The 8,986-nt window shown below is 42.6% G+C and overlaps 1 long non-coding RNA gene across 1 annotated transcript; it reads right to left on the minus strand.

The window, feature by feature from the left end:
• Positions 1–7,224, minus strand: LOC132896163 (uncharacterized). The gene is made up of 3 exons (XR_009655951.1): positions 7,143–7,224; positions 1,423–1,456; positions 1–1,116 (listed from the first exon to the last, which is right to left on the minus strand). It is a non-coding gene; the product is annotated as an uncharacterized LOC132896163 (long non-coding RNA).
• Positions 7,225–8,986: the final 1,762 nt, after the last annotated feature.

An 8,986-nucleotide genomic window follows, 5' to 3' on the forward strand; every position in this document is an offset into this window, starting at 1 on the left:
GGATGGATGGATGGATGGATGGACGTTGGAGTAGTTATTAATTTGAGAATTTTCGAATAGCAAATTGAGAGCATTTCTAGTGCTCACATTAAACTAAATGGTTCATACTACTTAAAAAAAATTTGTATTTTTATAGTTTCTCTAGGGCTTAGTAAGTAGGCAAGCACAGGAAAGAGAGTTAAATAAGAGGGTGGTCTCAAAAGAGACAGATTTGACTCCACACCAGATCAAGTTCATGCAATGGAAGAGAGAGAGAGAGAGAGAGAGAGGAATGACAAATCTGCAGGAGACAGAAATAGAAGAGAAGTGCTTGAAGAGGCAGGAGTGTGGGAAGGCCTTGCTGATGAATTTAATGGTCCATTAGTGGCGTGAGGGGGAAATTTTTATCAAACAAAAAGTATATTCACTTCAGGAAGGCATGAGCACTCCTGTCAGCAATTCCCCAGCTTCCCATATCTTAATGAAAATGATCTCTTGGCACACACACACACCTCAACCATCTTAGTTCACTCAGCGAACTGAACTGTGTTTATTGATGTTTCTTTTTTATTGATGTTCTTTTCTCATTCATTCACTAGATTAAGATTGTGCCTCTTTTACTCTCTCACTCAGAAGACAAGACAGAAAAGACGGAGGCAGCACTATTCTTTAGGCATAGTGTGGGAAGCTGTCCCTGCTTCCTGTCTGCCGCCTTTAATTAAAAGAAAAATCCTTTTCTGTGAGGAGAAGAAGAGGAGGTTTAGGGCAGAGGGGTGGAGTGAAGACTAATGTGGCTTTAGGCAATCTTTATTAATTCTCTGCTGCCTGACAAGAAGTGTTTGAACTTGAAGCATTAATGTGCGTATGCATGCGAGCAGGGGTTCCTTGTCTAAGACTTGTATTTCCATGTAAATGGATCATCCAGAGTCATCATGTACATTTGGAAAAAGAAAAAAAAAAAACGTTAGCTATTGCCCTAAGATCTGGGGAAAAAATTGAATTGGCTATGCTGAAATTGTCCCTAGATATGAGTGTGTGTGTGTGTGTGTGTGCATGGTGTCCTGTGATGGACTGGCATTCCATCCAAGGTGTATTCCCACCTCACAGCCACTGTTCCTGGAATATTCCATGGAGCCACTGTAACCATGACAGGATAAAATGGTTACTGAAGAAGAAGAATGAATGTCTAAAGACGTGAGCTTATGCACATTTCTGCAGAATGCAGTTAAACAATATATATTTAATTGCATTGAGACTGAGATTGCACTTTACCAAAAGTTTTCCTTTCATAACATGACCTAAATGATATTTTCTGTTATATAACTCTTATAATAGGGAGGCACGGTGGTGCTGTGCTTAGCACTGTCGCCTCACAGCAAGAAGGCTTTGGGTTTGAATCTGCCTGTCAATAGATTGGTGACCTGTGCAGAGTGTACCTCGCACCTCTCCGGCAGTCAACTCCAGCTTGCCCCATGACCTGCAATGGACAAGCAGGATAGATAATGAATGAATGAACTTGTGTGATGTCATTACCTTGCAAAATAATAACAATTCTATTTTCGATCCACTTTATTAATAACGCCTGTCCACCTCCACATTCCTGCAGTTATGAAATTAACCAATCATGTGGCAGCAGTGCAATGCATTACATAAACTGTTTACACAGACTGGTGCAAAAAAATTAAAATAAAATTCCAGTGAGCAGCAGTTGTGTGGATGGAAACCACTTGTTGATGAGAGAGGTCAGAGGAGAATGGTCAGACTGGTTCGAGCTGACAGGAAGGCTTTGGTAACTCAAATGATCACTCTTTACAACCATGATGAGCAGAAAAGCAGCTCAGAATGCAACCATGAGGATGCTGGGTTACAGTACAACAGCAGAAGACCACATCAAGTTCCAGGTCTGTCAGCCAAGACCAAGAATCTGAGACCACAGTGGGCATAGACTCACTCAAACTAGAGAGATGAAGACTGGAAAATGACCAGGCAATGTTTTTCTAATCATCCACTTTCCAGACACAAAGCTTTTCGGCATGATTTTTGTAATCAATTGTACTGCTGCCACATGAGCAGATGATTGGGTGAATGCATGAATGACCAGGTGTGTAGGTGTTCCTAATAAAGTGGACACAGTCAGTGAGTGAAGAGCACTCACAAACACAAATCTATTTCATTCATCAGGTCTAAAACACACTTTATGTGCAAACCATCCTGCACACCAATGTCTCACACACACACACACACACACACACACACAATGAGCACTGGGCGATTGCTGCAGTGTTTCAGACGCCACAAAATCTCATCAAAGCAGTGGAGCAGAAGACTGTCGTCATTCTCAGCCAACCCCCGGAGAAAAGATCCAGAAAGAAATAGAGGAAAAATAAATATAGAAAGAAAGACATGAAAGGTGTGGTTTTATAAAAGCAACTGATTAGACATTACCTCAGGTACAAAAGTGTGTGTGTGTGTGTGTGTGTGTGTGTATAAGTGGAGACACAGTAGAGTCACCAGGTTGATTAACACCAGCTAGTGTGGCACTTAGGCACATGATTCTGTTCTGAGGTAATGTTTCAAGTGAGGCTTCATGAGCTCTGTCTTCTTTAATTCCACAGACAGCATTACATCTCTCTCTCTCTCTCTCTCTCTCTCTCTCTCACACACACACACAACACACACACACTGTGTGTGTGTGAAGAACCCCTCAAATGTGTGGCAGTGCTGCCCCAGAGTGGTCAATACAAGTGTATACACACTCTCTCTCTCTCTCTCTCTCTCTCTCTCTCTCTCGCCAGAGGAAGTGCTATGATTAGCTCTCTCCAGGAGTCGTCACCATCTGCCAAGGTCAAGAGCTCTTATCAGCTCGGCTGCAGCTGCTTGACCAGCAAAACACACAACACAACACGAAAGAGGGAGACCGAAGGAAGTGGCAAAGTGGTAAGAGATGGACTGACACAGTGAAGGAAGAGGGAATATGAGAGAAGAAAGAGGTGGATGAACAATATAGACCGAAGATTAGAATGGGGAAAAAAAATCCACAAGCGAGCCAGACACAATGCCATTGCTCACATTATTAAGCTTCAATTACGAGTAAATACTGTTCAAAGCCACTGAATGATGTTTGTGTCACTCTTCCCACTGCTAAGAGCATTACATTTCTCATCTCATCTCATCTCATCTCATCTCATTATCTCTAGCCGCTTTATCCTGTTCTACAGGGTTGCAGGCAAGCTGGAGCCTATCCCAGCTGACTACGGGCGAAAGGCGGGGTACACCCTGGACAAGTCGCCAGGTCATCACAGGGCTGACACATAGACAATCATTCACACTCACATTCACACCTACGGTCAATTTAAAGTCACCAGTTAACTTAACCTGCATGTCTTTGGACTGTGGAGGAAACCGGAGCACCCGGAGGAAACCCACACGGACACGGGGAGAACATGCAAACTCCACACAGAAGGGCCCTCGCCGGCCACGGGGCTCGAACCTTCTTGCTGTGAGGTGACAGCGCTAACCACTACACCACCGTGCTGCCCCAAAATATATATATATATATTAACAACTGAGAAAGAACGAAATCCAAACACACAGCTGATCATTTAAGAAACTGCTTTCTCACAGTTCTGGGATTTAAACTGACAACGTTCTGACCTGATCACTAGTGGATACTTGTTCCTGACTCTCATTCATTCATTTTCTGTAACTGCTTTATCCTGGTCACGGTCATGGTGTATCCGGAGCCTATCCTGGGAACACTAGGCACAAAGCAGGAATACACCCAGGATGGGAAATCAGTTCATCGCAGAGCAGCATGCACACACATTCACAGCACTGGTATGTTTTTGGGAGGTGGGAGGAGACTGGAGAACAGGGAGAACATAGGAAGCACCATACAGACAGTAACTCAACTTCAGGATTCATGCAGGGAGCCTAGAGCTGTGTCCCGGCAATGCTACATGCTATATCACCTTGCACCTCACATACTGAAAATATATACGGTAACTGTCAAGTTTGGACAATCCATCTAATTCAATGTTTTTTCTTTATTTTTTATTAATTAAAAGACACTTCATGTCTTAAAGTAATGATGGATGTTGTTTCTCTTTACTTAGTTGAGCGGTTCTTGACATAATATGGATGACTACAGTTGTGGAATAGGGCTATTTACTGTATTGTTATTATTTACTATTTACTGTTTGATCTCAGATGCATTAAGAACTTAAGAAATTGCACTAATTAACTTTTGATGAGGCACCTGTTAATTGAAAAGCATTCCAGGTGACTACATCATGAAGCTAGTTAAGATAATGCCAATAGTGTGTAAAGCGTCATCAAGGTAAACGGTGACTACTTTGAAGAATATAAAATATGAAACATATTTTGTGTTTTTTAACACTTTTTTTGTTTACCACATAATTCCATATATGTTCCATATGTTATTTCATAGTTTTGATGTCTTCAGTATTGTTCTACAATGTAGAAAATAGTCAAAATACAGAAAAACCTATGAACGAGTCAGGGTGTCCAAACTTTTGACTGTTACTGTGTATTCAGTTGTGCAGTTTTGTTCAGAATGTGACTTTGGAAACATGCCCTCAGTGTGATGTGAAAGCATAAAGAAATTACCAGCTTCAAATGAAATTGGCAAAATGGGATCATATCGCCTTCACTCATTTAGGTTAATGTGACTTGGTATATCTTTGTTGACAACGTAATATTTTGGCATCAGATGCAATTATATTAATCAGACTGATGCGCTCCCTTGTCATCTCCATATTCCTGTATGCCTGTGAGTCGTGGACCCTGACTGCAGATCTGGAGAGAAGGATACAGGCAACAGAGATGAGATGCTTCCGGAAACTCCTTGGCATCTCCTACAAAGGCCACATAACCAACAAAGACGGACGCAGCAGAATCCAGCAAGCCATTGGGCCCCACAAAGATCTCCTGACCATTGTGAAAAAGCAAAAATTGAAATGGTATGGGCATGTCACAAGATCAGAAGGGCTTGCAAAGACAATCCTGCAAGGCACTGTCCAAGGAGGAAGAAAAAGAGGCAGACAAAGAAAGAGATGGGAGGACAACATCACAGAATGGACAGGCCTGAAACTCAGCAACACCCTGAGAAAGGCGGAACAGAGAGAGGAATGGAGGGAACTGGTTGCCACGTCTTCAGTGGTGCCCCAACGGACGTCCAGACTACGGGATAGACAGAGCAATTATATTACACAACCAAAGGCAGTCCATCCATCCATTCATCCATCCATCCATCCATTAATTATCTACACTGTTTAACCTTCAGGGCTGGAGGAGAAGCTGGAACCAATCCAAACTGACTTCGGGCAAGAGGCGTGGTTCACACTGGGCAAATCACCAATCTAGCACAGGTCTAACACAGAGATGAACAACCATTCACACTCGCATTCACACCTATGGGCAGTTTAGAGTAGCCAGTTGAGCTAATCCTCATGTCTTTGGACTGTGGGAAGAAACCAGAGCACCTGGAGGAAACCCACGCAGGCACATGGAGAACATGCAAACTCCACACACTCCGCAGTCGACTGCAAGATTTGAACCCAGAACCTTCTTGCTGTGAGGAGACAGTGCTAACCATGGCACCACCATGCTGCCCCACCAAGTGTAGTGCAGGTATTAATTTATATGGTTTAAGAACTTATAGTGTGTTAATTACAAGAGAAGATAGGCTTCAAAAGTTTATCAAAATAAGTAGAAATTCTGTGTTCACTGATTTTCACCTTGAAAAAAATAAGTAGGTTACCCTTCCCATACCCTCACATAATATTTATTTGTGAGACTTAATTAATTACACTTACTGGCCACTTTAATAGGAACTTGTTCTTGATTCTAAGATCCCTGTTCTTGGCTGCAGGAGTGGAACCCAATGTGGTCTTCTGCTGTTGCTTGCTGAGAAGCTTTTCTGTTCACCACAGTTGTAAAGAGTGATTATGACTTACTATATCCTTCCTGGCAGCTCAAACCAATCTGGCCATCTCCCTCTGACCTCTCCGATCAACAAGGCATTTCTACCCACAGATCTGTCACTCTCTCAATGTTTTTTGTTTTTCCCACCATTCTGTGTAGAGACTGTTGTGTGTGAAAACCCCAGGAGATCAGCAGTTTCTGAAACACTCAAACCAGTCCATCTGGCACCAACACCCAAGCCACAGTGAAAGTCACAGAGATCACAATTTTTCCCATTCTGATGTTTGAAGTGAATATTAACTGAAGCTCTTGATTTGCATCTGCATGATTTTATGCATTGTGCCGCTGTCAAGGGATCGGCTGATTAGATAACGGCATCAAACAGCAGGTGGATGGGTGTTCCTAATAAAGTGGCCAGTGAGTGCATACCATCTCATCTCATCTCGTCTTATTATCTCTAGCCGCTTTATCCTGTTCTACAGGGTCGCAGGCAAGCTGGAGCCTATCCCAGCTGACTACGGGCGAGAGGCGGGGTACACCCTGGACAAGTCGCCAGGTCATCACAGGGCTGACACATAGACACAGACAACCATTCACACTCACATTCACACCTACGGTCAATTTAGAGTCACCAGTTAACCTAACCTGCATGTCTTTGGACTGTGGGGGAAACCAGAGCACCCGGAGGAAACCCACGCAGACACGGGGAGAACATGCAAACTCCGCACAGAAAGGCCCTCGCCGGCCACGGGTCTCGAACCCGGACCTTCTTGCTGTGAGATGACAGTGCTAACCACTACACCACCGTGCCACCGAGTGCATACCAGTATAACAAGTGGTTCAGATTTCATTGTAATGGTAAACCAATAATATTTATGCACTATTTCATCTTTAATTGAATATTTATAATGGAGTACACTTCATAAGCTGTGTGTACTGGAGATTGTCTCAGATGCTGTTTTGGCAACTGAATTACTGTATTTCTCACACTCCAAAGTAGAAAATGATAAAACGAAAATGATTGGTCATTTTCATGTTAATAAATGCCAGAATTTAAAAATGAACCTGCTTGAATCAAAGCAACAAAAACACAGATCAGTGCATAATAGCCTTTCTGGGCATGAATTTCCCATTTCGCACAGTGATGTGATGCTGAGAAAAGAGCCATGTATACGTGTAAAATATGTTGTTTGTGTTGGCATTTGATGCAGACATACCTTTCAGAATGAAATATACCGGTAATTCACCAAGCAGGTAGAAGAATGCAGTCTGAAACAATACATTAATATTTTAGAACCAAAACCACAACAGCAAAGGTATAAGCAAACATTATATAAGCATGAATTCTGGATCCTAGAGGCAAAGGGAGCCAAACAGCTATTGTCTGGGGGTTCATTTTGTGCATACTGTGTGTGTGTGTGTGTGTGATTTCCCAAACTTTGTTGTTGGGAGCATCCTGTCAATAATACCTCCCCCAAATGAGGCCTCAGGAAAGGACTGCAAGAGTTTGTTTATACAGGCATGGTTGTAAGCTCTGTGTGTGTGTGTGTGTGTGTGTGTGTGTGTGTGTGTGTGTGTGTGTGTGTGCTTCTACAAACAGCACATGCAAGAATAGGTGTGTGTGTGTGTGTGTGTGTGTGTGTGTGTGTGTGTGTGTTGACCATACAATACATGAGAACAGGAGTGTGTGTGTGTGTGTGTGTGTGTGTGTGTGTGTGTTTGGGGGTGAGAAAACCCAAAACACCTGCTAAACCAGCACATTTCCCTACAATGCAGGAAGCAGTAGTTTTAAATAAAACACATTAAGTCAGCACCCCTTACCCCCCTTGTCCTTGCTTCTAAACAACCTCAAACCAGCTGTTATCCAGCATTTGGCCTTGATGGTCCTAAGTTTCTAAATCTCCTTTGACATGCAAGCAAAAATCACTGACATCCACAGTTATTGCCTAGTATCCTGAATTAATCAAAAGTAATGCAATTTTAAAAATGCACGAGGTTACACGTATTATTTGGCTCGCTATTGAATGTTAATTTTCTTTGACTCGAAGAATGTTATGATTCATAATTTGATGGCTGTCAGACTGAAATCCTTTATCCCTCCTGATTACTAGCAGTTGCTCTGACCTTTGTATTTAAATGGTGTAGTTGTCCATCCATCCATCCGTCCATCGATCCATTATCCATAACCGCTTATCCTGTGCAGGGTCGTGGGCAAGCTGGAGCCTATCCCAGCTGACTACGGGCGAAAGGCGGGGTACACCCTGGACAAGTCGCCAGGTCATCACAGGATTGATACATAGAAACAAACAACCATTCACACTCACATTCACACCCACGGTCAATTTAGAGTCACCAATTAGCCTAACCTGCATGTCTTTGGACTGTGGGGGAAACCGGAGCACCTGGAAGAAACCCACACGGACACGGGGAGAACATGCAAACTCCGCACAGAAAGGCCCTCGCCGGCCGCTGGGCTCAAACCCAGAACCTTCTTGCTGTGAGACGACAGTGCTAACCACTTGGTGTAGTTGTCCCCTCCTCTATTCTTACTCTTGTTCTCGGTCAGATAGTGGAAATTAAATTGAATCCCATTAGGTGCTGTCACAGCTCACGCTTGTAATTTATTCTGAATAAAAGTACCAGCATGTTGAGGTATTATCTGTAGTCTGTGTAGTTTTCCTCTGTTCTGCCAGTGAAGTGTGTATTTCTAGGCTTTTGGCTCAGTTGCCATGATTTTAGAATTTGAACACTTCAAATAATTCCAGCACACCACAGCTTTTCATTCAGCAAAAGGAAAGCTATAAAATACGCTGTGATAAAGAGATAAGAAAGTGGTTTTGGTTCGAGCCAGATCTCTCGTCACTGTTAATATATTTCATGCAGAAGCACAATGATAATCACTACAAGTAACAGCCAGGAGCATGAAGCCTGATCTATAGTATATATTCATTTGGTTTTCATATTGTGTGTTTTTCCATTTATTCTAATATACCATGTATTTATCTACATCTCTTTATCATATTCATCACTGTCGAATATTTATATGACTTGTCCCTAAGTA

The sequence above is a fragment of the Neoarius graeffei genome, chromosome 13 (genome assembly GCF_027579695.1).
Source record: "Neoarius graeffei isolate fNeoGra1 chromosome 13, fNeoGra1.pri, whole genome shotgun sequence".
In the NCBI taxonomy this organism is placed as follows: Eukaryota; Metazoa; Chordata; class Actinopteri; order Siluriformes; family Ariidae; genus Neoarius; species Neoarius graeffei.